The sequence below is a fragment of the Tamandua tetradactyla genome, chromosome 7, assembly GCF_023851605.1.
Source record: "Tamandua tetradactyla isolate mTamTet1 chromosome 7, mTamTet1.pri, whole genome shotgun sequence".
NCBI classification, from domain to species: domain Eukaryota; kingdom Metazoa; phylum Chordata; class Mammalia; order Pilosa; family Myrmecophagidae; genus Tamandua; species Tamandua tetradactyla.
Genome location: NC_135333.1, coordinates 164,011,531 through 164,024,889, shown reverse-complemented (window position 1 = coordinate 164,024,889; position 13,359 = coordinate 164,011,531). Strand labels below are relative to the sequence as shown.

The window sequence follows — 13,359 nt, the reverse complement described above, 5'->3', positions numbered from 1 at the left end:
ATTAAAAATGTGCAATAGACTTCAACAGAAATTTCTCCAAAGATATACAAATGTCCAGTAAACACATGATAAAATGCTCAAAATCATGAGTCATTACGGAAATTCAAATTAAAACTGCAATGAAATGCCATTTCCCACCCATTAGGGTGGCTGTTATTAAAAAAAATAAAAAAGAAGTGTTGGTGAGGATGAGAAGGAATAGGTATCCTTGTGCATTGCTGGTGGAAATGTAAAATGGTGAAAAAAATCTGGTGGTTCCTTAAAAGAGTAAACATGGAATTACTATATGATTTGGTATTTCCACTTCTAGTATACAGCCAAGAGAACTGAAAACTGGGATTTGAACAGATATTTGCACACAAATGTTCATATTTATAGCAGCATTACTCACAATAGCTCAAAGGTGAAAGCAACCCAAATGTCTATCAACAGGTAAGTGGATAAACAAAATGTGCTACATACATACCTTGCGATATTATTCAACAATTAAAAGGAATGAAATTTGGATACAAGGCACAACGTGGATGAACTCTGAAGATACCATGTTGAGTGAAATAAGCCAGATACAAAAAGACAAATTTGTATGATTTCATTTATATGAAATACCTAGAAGGAACAAATACATAGACAGTAGATTATAGGTTACCAGGGACTAGCGAGTGGGATGGGAGTGGCAAGTTGGTTATTGCTTGATTTGTAGAGTTTCTGTTTGGGGTGATGAAAAAAGTTTTGATAATGGATGGATGTGTTAGCAGCACAATAATGGGAATATAATTATTATCACTGAATTGTATGTAATAGCAGTTAAAATCGGAAATTTTGTGTTGTATATATATGTATATATAAACACAATAAAAAATAATCACCTTGTCGTGCATGTTTTAGTTTATATCACCTTGTCCTTATGTTGTACAGGCAGAAGTTTCTGAGTAAAATGTAATTTTTGTTTTTTCCTTTAAAAAACAAGAGAAAGAGTGAACCTATGGGGATGATTGTGGTTAGATGACAGTTTCTACTGCCATACCTTGGGGATCCACCACCACATTTATGATAGGCTCCATCATTCCTGGATTGCTCCCACCAATGGCTGACACATCAGGGATACTACAGCCAGGCCATGTCTATTCGAATTGGGAGCACTGAAAAGGACATTTTTTGCACTGGGGCTCCCTATTGGCCCAGTACTGCAGCCTGAGGCTCTTCTTATCTCTCCTTCCTCCTCTTTCCTTTTCATGTGTGTCAGATCTGCATTGTGGCCTGAAGACTTTTCTGGCAAACTGCCTCTTCTCTCCTTTATTCTTGACAGCCATTTTTTTCCCAGTAATTCTCTTGCATATATAATTCTATTTTGGTGTCTACTCTTCCAAGCACTCTGACCACAGTCTCACATATTGCAGGATGGCTAACATCTCTGATCTCTCTCTCACAAGTGCTGGTACACTGTCCCCTTGAATCTTGAGACAATTAAATGTTATCTCCAAAGTTTTTTATAATGCTTCTCTTAAGAACCACTTATGTATAGCATAATTGTCAAGATCATATAACTTTACAGCCAGAAGAGATCTTACAGATAAAAAAAATTAAACAGAAAAGTTTAATGACTTCATCTATTTCTTCTCTTTCCCTTGTCTCTCAGCTTCCGGTAATTTTCTAAACTAATTTTTGTACATCAATCAAAAATGATAAACTTGAATAGTGATATATAAGTACAGATAGGCTATATGGCCTCAGAATTTGGAGACAAGTTTAAGAAGTGATTATCCTCTGAAACTGAAGCTAGAAAAAGAATCAGTATATGGTAGATGAACTTAGTCATCTGTATAAGTCACCTAACTGGTATTGGCTCTAAGTGTATTGCTTTTGTGATGAGGGTATTTTCCAGGTTTCCATCAAGTCACAAAGGTATATTCTCAGAAAGACATTCTTGAATGTAGAGGTATTGTGCCCTAGAAAAGCCATGTTCTTTTAATTCTGATCCAATCTTGTGGAGACAGGCATGATCTTTTAATCCTGATTCAATACTGTAGGGTGGGACCTCTTGATCAGGTTGTTTCCATGGAGATGTGACATACCTACTTGTGGGTGTGATTTTTTATTAGATGGAGATGTGACTCTGCCCATTCAAGGTGGGTCTAACTTAGTTTACTAGAGTCCATAAAAGACCTTGTGGAGAGAAGGACAGCTCAGAGCTGACAAAAATACAGATATTTAGAGATGCAGAGGATGCAGAGCCCAACAGATGCTGGCCATATGCCTTCCATGAGAAAGAGGAAACCTGGATACCATCTGGCCCTTTCTTTGGAGTCAAGGTATCTTTATCTGGATGCCTTAGTTTGGACATTTCTATGGATTTAGAATGGTAAACTTGTAACTTAGTAAATCCCCTTTATAAAAGCTAACCCATTTCTGGTATACTGCATTCTGGAGCCTTAGCAAACTAAACATTTTCTAGATCATTTATTCATCTTTAATTAAAAAATATTCCTCTACCACTTACTTATTGATTGCCTACTATATGCCATGCATTACATTAAGCACTGAGGATACAAAAAATATTTTTTGTAACAGTAAACAGGACATGAGTCTTCACCTCAAGGAGCTTATTATATGGACAATACTTTCTCATTGGAAGTGATATTACCCCAAAATGATGAAGATTGGTCAGTCGGGCAAAAAAAACCCTCAACAAAACCCTTTAGCTATTACAATTATTTGTGGTCCTCCTAAGAGCCACATATGTAAATAGATACACAGTATGTCTGTGGTATTAAAATTTTATGGATGAGGTTAGCGATCAAGAGAAAAAGTATCAAAAAGGCTCCTCAGGGGGTCAATAATGAAAACAAGGTTGAGAAATTTGGTCCGGAGGAGGAAAAACAGAGAATAAAAGGATAAAAGAAAAAAAGAGCAGAAGGGAAAAGTAAAATGATAAGAGAAATGGGAGAGAAGAAATGAGAAAAGGAGAAGGTATGTGAAATTTTACTCATGTAGATGAGTACTGAAATTTTAAACAAAAATTTCACTGAGCCATATGACATATAATTTTCCCTCCTAACATTCTGAAATACAAACTTCCTCTTACATTATTTATGACACTGGCAACTAAGTATTAAATGTGAAAAGCAATGCTGGGATGCGGCTTTTTATTAAAATAATTCCCACATCCTAAAGCATAGTATTAGAAGCTCAAATATCCCAAAGGCATTCTTTTCCTCACTTAAACTTAGAAATGTAAAAGAAATTTCCATTTTGTTTCTAAGGATTCCATATTTCATTTGATTTTTTTAAAATATTAATTACTGTCTATTTTCAGCACCCTGCAGTAATGCCATTCCTTTGTTCTTCCTCATGCACAAACATTTTTAAAATTTGTACATTTAGTCACTATTTATACAGTCTAGGCATTCCTAGATTATACCATCTCAATTGTTATCGTCTATCTTTCCTTCTGATTTCATTTATGCTTCCAGCCCTCCTCCCTCTATCATTCTCACATGCAGCTTCATTCAGTGTTTTAACATAATTGTATTACAGTTAGGTAGTATTGTGCTGTCCATTTCTGAGTTTTTATATTCAGTCCTGTTGCACTATTTGACTTTTTAAAAATTTATTTATTAATTAAAAATTTAACAAATGAACTAAAACATCAACATATATAATCAGTAATTCACAATATCATCACTTAGTTGCATATTCATCATTTCTTAGAACATTTGCCTCAATTCAGAAAAAGAAATAAAAAGACAACAGAAAAAGAAATAAAACGAAAACAGAAAAAAAAATAAGATTATACATACCATATCCCTTACACCTCACTTTCATTAGCATTTCATACTAAATTTATTTTAACATTTGTCATTTGATTTTAAAGTGACTTTCGTTAACTCCACAATAATGAAGCCTTCAATTTTGCAGCAATTATTTCATTTATCTTCCATAGTTGATAAACCCATTTGTTCTTGTTTGATAGCTCATCAAACCTTCTGTAATTTGGATTTATCCCTTAGGACCATCTATTTTCCATTGATCTGAGTCTGGGCTCATTTAGCAACTTTCTGATTACTTGTTAGATTACTCAGGTCTCTTAATGTCAGGAAGAGAGTGAACTTGCTAGTAGAAATGATTATTAGAGTTAATGGAAAGGTATAATCTCTATTAAGTACTTTAAATTATATATTTTATTGTGGTATAATTAAGGTAGAATAAAATTCCCACACCTTAGATGTTCAATTTGATGAGTTTTGTCCATTGTATAGACGTATATAACCACATTCAAAACAAAATACAGAACTTTCCATCATTCCAGAAAGTTCTTTCATATTCCTTTCCAGTAAATTCCCATCCCTGCCCTGTGACTACTTTCAGATTTCTATAACCAAATTAGTATTATCTTTCTCAGATTTCACATAAATGGAATAATACAGTTGGTACTCTGTTGTGACCAGCTTCTTCTCTAGATCAATACATTTGTGAGATTTATCCATGTTGTTTGGTATTATCAGTAGTTAATTCCTTTTTATTGCTTAATTATATTCTATTGTATGAATATTTAATAATTTATCTATGTTCCCATTGCTGGACCTTTGGGTGGTTTCTAATTTTTGTATTATGAATAAATTTGCTCTAAATTCTTTGTACATCTTTTTGTGAACTTATATTTTCCTTTCTCTTAAGTAACTAAGAGTGACATAGCTGTGCTATAGTGTAGATGAGTACTGAACTATAAATAAATTGTCAAGTAGTTCTTCAAAGTGATTCTACCATTTTACACTAACATCAGCAATGGATAAGAGTACCAGCTGCTTCACATCCATACAAATATTTGGGTTATTAGAGACTTTTTGATTTTTACCACTTTAGCAGTTTGAAGTAGAATTTCGTTGTAACTTTAATTTGCATTCCCCTAATGAGTAAAGATACTGAGCACCTTTTCATATGTTGATTAGCTATCCATATATTTTTTTAATGAAGGATCTGATCAAGTCTTTTGTTACTGTCTTAACTGATTGTTAATAACAATTTTTATTGTTAATTTGTGTGAGTTATTTACATATTCTGGATACAAGTCCTTTGTCAGATACATGTGTGGTGAATATTTCCCTGTCTGTGCAACTTCCCATATAAATTTTAGAATTATCTTGTCTATTTCTTCTAAAAGAGCCTGGTGGTGTTTTGATAGGAACTAGGTTGAATCTATAAATCAATTTAGGAATAATTAAGCTTAGTGATACTGACTTTTTCATAAATGAATATGATATATCTTGCTATTTATTTAGGTCTTCTTCAATTTCCTTCAGCCATGTTTTGTGGTTTTCAATGCAGAGAATGTACACATCACTTGTTCCCAGATACATTACAAATGGTATTGATTTCAACTTCAATTTTCCAAATTTTTGTTGTTAGTACATAGAAATAGAATTGATTTTTGTATACTGACTGTGTAGCCATGACCTTCTAACTTATTAGTTCTGGTCATTTTGCATAATCCATAGGTTTTTCTATGTATGCATTTATGTGTATATATGTATGTGAATAGTTTTACTTCTTTCTTAACAGTTTTTTTTTGAGTTACAAATTTCATCTCATGAAAGTCACCCTTTCAAAGTACATAACTAGTTTAGTATAGTCCCAAAGTTGTACAACCATCATATCTATTTCCAGAAACTTTTCATCACCCCCTAAAGAAACCCTGTAATCATTAACAGTGTTAAGTAAAATAAAATGGCCACCTGCATTAAACATTTCTGGAAGGAACCACTTTCTGAAAGGATTTTCCAGAAGACAAAAACAACTAACCTGCAGGGGCTTTCCAAGAAAATGGAATAATGGAACACATTCTACAGAACTGGATAAACAACACCTGGTGATAAACCAGTTTGGTCCAGGAGAACTAACATAGATTGGAGCTACCACACTAAGCAATGTATATCTCTCTTCAGGCTATAGAAAACCCTCCTCACTATGTAAAATGGAAACTTAAAGTTAGCCAATCAGAACATTTCCTCATTTGCTTCTGTTTTCACCTTATATATGTTTCCTTTTCCATTCCCTTGGGGGAGCTCTCTTCTATTTTCTCAATGAGAGGCTGCCCAATTCATTGCTCAATAAATAATTGCTCAATGAAGGAGTGAGAAGCTAAACTGCATGAAAAGTTTTCCTGACAGTTTTGTCGACAAGGACAGGATCTGAAGGTGACTGCTGACAATTTGAGATGAGAAAGACTGGCAAAGGCACCTGCTAAACCCTTTGAGTTCTCTCTCCTCCTTGCCATCTCCAAGGGTCATGGGTGAGTCCTTCTCAGATTCGAGCTCCACTCTCTTTGTATTCAAGTCCTCCAATCATACTTTAGTTCAAAGTAGTGGGCAAATCTCATTGATGAGAAGGCTCAAAATTTCGAGTCCAAGTCTCTAGCTTTTTAGTTACAGTCTGCAGTTTTGTTTTTGCTAACTGCTGGTTTCTTTGACCTGTGCACAAGGTAAGAAGTGAGCAGATAAAGATGGGATCTTTGAACTCTAAAAGCTTTGAATCGCTACCCTCTAGCACCCTAGCATATTACATGTTCAAAAATTACAGGGCCAGAATCAGTGCCCATTAACAAAATGGCAAAATTCCACTACAGACAATGTAGAGTTGCAATGGCCATTATGGGGGAATGTTCCAATTAGATAAACTAAAATAATCGCACAGGCACACTCAAGGAAAAGGGCTCCCAAAGTAAATAGGTTGATTGGGATACCTACTTTAACTGGTACTCAGAGTCTACTAAGAAATTGCAACTCTAAAATAGCTTTTATAAACTAGTGAGCTTTATATTTTTGTTTTCTGTGTTCATGTTTTTATGTCTAACTCATTCCTAAAGGTTTTCAAATTGAAGCTGAAAGTGCTCTATTTATATATGTGTGTATGTTTGTGTGCCAGTTTGAATGTGTGGTGGACCCTAGAAAAGCCATGTCCTTTAATCCTCATTCAATATTGCTGGCTGGGGACATTTTGATTGTTTCCATGGAGATGTGACCCACCCAATTGTGGGTGGTAACTTTTGATCAGATAGCTTCCATGGAGTTGTGACTCCACCCATTAATCCTTTCAAAGAGGAAACATTTTAAAGAGAGTCCTTTTCTTAGAGTCACGAGAAAGCCAGCAGATGCCTCCATGTTCATCATGTGCCCTTCCAGCTGAGAAACACTGAATGCCATTGGCCTTCTTGAACCAAAGTATCTTTCCCTGGATGCCTTAGATTGGACATTTCTATCGACTTGCTTTAATTGGGACATTTTCTCGGCCTTAGAACTGTAAACTAGCAGCTTATTAAATTCCCCCTTTTAGAAGCCATTCCATTCCTGTATATTGCATTCTAGCAGCTAGCAAACTAGAACAGTTTGATATATATTTTCTTATCTCCAGATGGTATTACCAAATTACCTTATAACTCATTAAAAGAACTCTACTCAAATTGGCTTTAAGATAAATAAGTGCTTCTATATAAATTAATACTCCTTAAGGTCCCAGAAATTAAGGAAACATCAAACTTCTTAAATTGCCAATGAAAAAAAAGAATATTGGTAGAATTAAACCCAAATATTTTTAAAAATCCAAAGTCACATAATTCAGATCAATCTTTGACAAATGGGACTAGTTTAATATTGTTAATTAAATAAAAACAGCTATGTCTTCTGAGATATCGAATTAAGTACAAGGCAAACACACAATTTTATTCTACTTGCCTGAATTCTTCCTAAATTTATACAGGTCTACTGTATAAATGGGCTCATCACTAACATGATGAAAATGTAAATGTGTTTAACCAAAGTGGGTTATTATTCTAACAATTTTATTTCAAGCGTAATTGTGCTTTGTTAGGATGTTGGTTGTTGAAGACAGTTTCCAAGATCTTTTGGTAACTTAAATATGTAAGATATACAGGACGTGTTTTTAAAGAAAAAGTAGTTTTGTCCTAGAGTAAAATGACTGGTTGTTGTAGAATGAGAAACACAAATGCATAGGAGAAAACCTAAATAGACATACAGTTGTAGGTTTGCAGAATTTCAATAGCCATAGTCAAGGATGGCTAAGGTTTAATAGGTTTTAAGATGTTTAAGAGTTTTCTTATCAGAAAGTATCTTCATGAAAAACTAGAATGTGGCTTTCTCTCCGTTAAAATAACAGAGTTTTTCTTGGGTTATTAGTCTGCTCTTAGTAAAAGCCTTTTAAAAAATTTTTTAATACCTGGGTAATCAGCCTCGAAAGCAAAGATTTTGTATCTTATCAGAATAATCTCCTGTATTTTCTATTGACCTTATCCTCCTTTATTGCTTTAGGGAACAAGTCGTCTCACTTTTGAAAAGACTTTTTTCTTCTTACGATCATGTTAACTCCTCAATTTACTTTTAAAATCTTTTAATGTCACCTTGGTTAGAGAATCAAATATTGTTTTAGTGACCCATTTTCCTATTTAAAAAATGTTCAAATCTGACAACTTTTGACATTTCGTATTCCCCAAATCAAATCCTAAATTATGCCTTCTTGTTCTCAACTTATCTTTTATATATTCTAGAGAAGCCCTGGAAAATCATAAAGGATTTGTCCTTTCACCTTGTAAAAAGAGAGGTGCTAGAAGTAGGTTTATTGATATGAGTTGTCTGGTGTGGTGGTTTGAAACTATATATACCCCAGAAAAACAGGTCTTTAAATCTAATCCATTCCTTTTGAGTTTATATTTGTATAGCTGTAAGGTAAAGGTAGTGTTCCAACTTCATTTTTTGCATATGGATATCTGGTTGTCCCAGAACCATTTGTTGAAATAACTTTTCTTTCCCTCACTGAATTTCTTGGCATCTTTGTTGAGGGTCAATGAACCACAAATGTAAGGGTTTATTTTGGATACTCAATTCTATTCCATTGATCTATGTATATACTTATGTTAGTATAGCACTGCCTTGATTATTATAGTTTGTAGTTTGGTACTAAGTTTTGAAATAAGAAAATGTCTTTCCAATCTTTATGCTTTTTATCTTATTCTTGCCTTATTGCATTGATTAGGCTCTTCTGTATAGCTCTGAATAGAAAAGTGAGAACAAATATTCTTGTTTTACCTTGTTCCTGATCTTAGGTTTTTTTTTAAAAGATGATTACTAGCAGACTGAGGAAGTTCTCTTCTATTTTTAGCATGCTTAGAGTTTTAAACATGAATGCTACTGAACTTTGTCAAATGTTTTTTAGGCACTTATCGAGACCATTATTTTGTTTTTCTCTTTCATTCTTTTAATGTGGCAAATTATATTGCTTTTTCAGTATTAAATCTTGATTTCCTTGGCCATGGTATATTATCCTCTATATTGCGATATTTGATTTGTTATTTTGTTAAGAATTTTTGTATCTTTGTTCATGAAGGATACTGGTTGTAACTTCTTATAATGTTCCTGACAGCCCCGCCCCTTCCAACATGAAAGTCAGAATAGGCATAGCTCAAATACCCCTAAAGAGTGGGAGAAAGACCAAAGGTGATGATGGTGGAGTTATACAGAGTAGGTAGGGTTTGAACAAATAAGTATGACTGCTGAATCATTAAATGGATATTTCTTTTATCTTAGAGCATCTAGTAGTAAAAACCTAATATTGTGGCATTGTAACCCATACCAAAGTCTGAAATCTGTTCTACAACTAATTGTTGTGCTGTGCTTTGAGATTTATTGCTTTTTTGTATATATGCTATTTTTCACAAAAAATAAAAAGTCTATTTTGATGATAAAAAAATATTTATTCCTTCTAGTCTACAATGTTCTGGAGCAGCTGGAAGGAAAAATCTGAGATGATGATATAGTAGCCCATGACAAACTCTGGGATCTGTCCTGCAACTATATATTGAAGAGTGCTTTGAAAACTATTGTTCTTTTTTTCTTTGCTTTGTGTATATATATATTATACAATAAAAAAGATTAAAAATAATAGGGGGAGTTAATGGGTAAAAATTGTGTAGATTGAAATACTGTGGGTCAATGAGAGGGAGGGTACAGGGTATGGGATGTATGAGTTCTTTTTTCTTTTTATTTATTTCGTTGGAGTGATGCAAATGTTCTAAAAATGATCATGGTGATGAATATACAACTATGTGATGATATTGTGAGCCAATGATTATATAATATGGTTGGATGGTGTGTGTGTGGATATCTCTCAATAAAAATATTTTAAAAAGAAAAAAGATGAGTATTCTATTATGTGCATGTGCCATAACTTACTTAGTGTCCTTGTTATGGGTGTTTATGTTGTTTCTAGTAGCACCCACTGTAAGAACAGTGTTTGGGGAACATTCTCTTTTTCAGTTATTTTCCTTGAAGTAAATTCTAGGTGATGGGATTGTTGGGGAAAAGGCTGATGTGCTTTTTTAATTTTGGAAAAAGGTTGTGCCAATTTAAAGTGCATACCAATTGTACAGGACAGAAATTGATTTCTGTACCTTTATCAATACTAATAGGCCTGTTTTAAAGTTGAAAACTTTTTCATCTGTTAATTAGACATTTGTTTTTCTTGGTTAAAGAAGATATATTTTTGCCTATTTTTCTATCCTATTAATATCCTTTGCCAATTTTATTGATTGGGGTATTAAGTTTTAAAAATGATTTTTGAAGAGTTATTTGCTTATTAGGGATATTTTTCTGACTTTTGCCATATGGTACAACACTTATTTTCCCCTTTCATAATTTGCTTTCCTATGTTATCTTTATGTGTAGATAATGATTTTTATGTGGTTAGATTTACAAGTATTTTTCTTTTATGGTAACTGGGTATAATTTTATATTTAGAAAATGTTTTCCTCATCTCAAGATTATAAACATATTCACTGCAATTTTCTTGTATTATTTTTATGGTTTCACCCTTTAGGTGTAAATTCTTGATCCATCTGGTATTTGTTTGGTGTGAGATATTAGACATAAAATCTGTCCCTCAATGGCTAGTCTTTTCTCTAAGATCATTTTTCCCCCACTGATTTGTAATGTATGGTTTACAGGCTTGAAGGATTATGTACCCTAGAAAAACCATGTTTTAATCCTGATCCATCTTGTGGAGGCAGCCATTTCTTTTAATCCCTATTCAGCACTGTTGAAGGAATTGGAAACTTGATTAGATTATCTCAATGGAGGTGTGACACAACCAATAGTGGGTATTAACCTTTGATTAGAGGGAGATGTGACTCCACCCATTCCAAATGGATCTTGATTATTTTACTGGAATCGTTTAAAAGAGGAAACATTTTGTGTTAAAATAGATTTATTTTAAAATGCTAGTGATCAATGAAATGGAGGGGTAAGTAGTATGGTATGTATAATTTTTTTTTTCTGTTTTCATTTTATTTCTTTTTCTGAATAGATGCAAATGTTCAAAGAAATGATCATGATGATGAATATGCAACTATGTGATGATATTGTGAATTGTTGATTACATATGTAGAACGGAATGATCAAAATAGGAATGTTTGTGTTTATTTGGTGTTTTTTTGGTACTTAAAAAAATTAAAAAATTATAAAAAAAAAAGTGAATGGTTAAACTATAAAGTTATTGGAAGAAAATGTGGGAGATTATCCTTGGTCCTAAGGGCAAAGAAAGACTTCTTAAATAAAACTTAAGAAGCACAAACCATAAGGCAAAAGACTTATTAATTTTATTACATATGAATCAAGGACTTTTGGTTAACAAAGGATACCACTGACAAGATTAACACATACCAGGATGGGAGAAGAGAGTTGCAATATCTAAAACTAACAAGTGAGTAATAATGAAATAAAGTTAACAATCCTAAAAGAAAATTAAGCAAAGGACATGTACTGTAAGTTTACAGAAAAGAAAACTCAACATTCTAACAAACACATGAAATGCTGTGCAAACTCATTTGGAATCAGAGAAATGTGACTTATCACAACAGTGAGATATCACAACAGTGTGATGTACACTGTGAAGTATCATACAGCACTTAAAAGCACTGTGCTTAGCAAAATTTTTTTTAAGTAGTATATATAAGGAGATACATTACATAATACTTTTGCATAAGTTAAAAATACAATACCATAGATTTGTTGAATCTTTACGACCTTTCATCCCTTGTCCCACACTGTATCAAGCAAACCTATCAAGATATAAATTATTTCCATTAATCCAGAAAATAACCCCTGTACCCTCCAATCAATAACCACCCCCATTATATGCACCTCTGTTTGATTTCTATATTTCAATTTTTCCAGTTCTTAAAATTTTACAAATGAAATAAATCAGAATGCACTCTTTGGTGTCAGCAACTTTTGCTCAAAATACTGTTTTAAGATTCACCCATATCATTGTGGATCAGAAGTTCAGTTGGTTTTGCTTCTTGAATTTGATATCACTTATCTGTGCCACAGAATGTTAATCTATTTTCCTCTTGGTGGACACTTAAAATTTGGGCTATTGTGAATAAAGATGATATGAATATTCATGTTCTAGTTTGCTAACTGCTAGAATGCGATATACCAGAAATGGAATGGCTTTTAAAAAGGGGAATTTAATAAACTGCTAGTTTAAAGTTCTAAGGCCAAGAAAATGTCCCTATTAAGTGTATAGAACTGTTCGATCTAAGGCATCTGGGGAAAGATATCTTGGTTCAAGAAGGCCAACGACATTCAATGTTTCTCTCTCAGCTGGAAGGGCACATGGCGAACATGGTGGTGTCTGCTGGCTTTGATGTGGCTCTATCAAAAAGGGACTCTCCAAAATGTTTCCTCCTTTTTAGGACTCCAATAAACCAGTCAAGACCCACCCAAAAGGGTGGAGACATGGCGTCACCTAATCCAGTTTAACAACCACTTTTGACTAAATCACATCATCCAGGGAGATGATCTGATTACAGTTTCAAACATACAGTATTGAATAGGGAAGTGGGATTTTGATTAAAACATGGCTTTTCTAGGGGGCATACTTCCTTTCAAACCAGCACAATGTACAAAAAAATAAATAAATAAAAGAGAAACATTTTGGAGAGAACCAGGAGGGCCCACACAGCCAGAGACCTTTGGAGATGAAGAGGGAAAACGCCCCCAGGGGAGCTTCATGAAACAAGAAGCCTGGAGAGAAAGGTAGCAGACACTGCCATGTGCCTTTCCACTGAGAAACCCTGTACTTCATCAGCTTTTCTTGAGTGACGGTAACCTCTGCTTCGTGCCTTTAATAGCCTTGCTTTAATTGGGACATTCTCACAGGCTTAGAACTGTAAACTTGCAACTTAATAAATTCCCTTAATAAATAAATAAAAATAAACAAACAAACAAATAAATAAAAGCCGTTCAGTTTTTGGTTTATTGCATTTTGGCAGTTAGCAAACTAGAACACTGGTTA

The 13,359-nt window shown here is 33.6% G+C and overlaps 1 long non-coding RNA gene across 3 annotated transcripts in view; it reads right to left on the bottom strand.

The window, feature by feature from the left end:
- LOC143642798 (uncharacterized) overlaps window positions 1-13,359 on the bottom strand; it is a 30,703-nt gene that overhangs the window by 16,261 nt on the left and 1,083 nt on the right. For 2 of the 3 annotated variants that reach the window (XR_013155869.1, XR_013155870.1), the window contains one exon: window positions 11,635-12,118. This is a non-coding gene — a long non-coding RNA (uncharacterized LOC143642798). Of the gene's footprint in view, window positions 1-11,634; window positions 12,119-13,359 lie in introns of those variants that run through there. The other variant, XR_013155871.1, reaches the window with a different exon arrangement.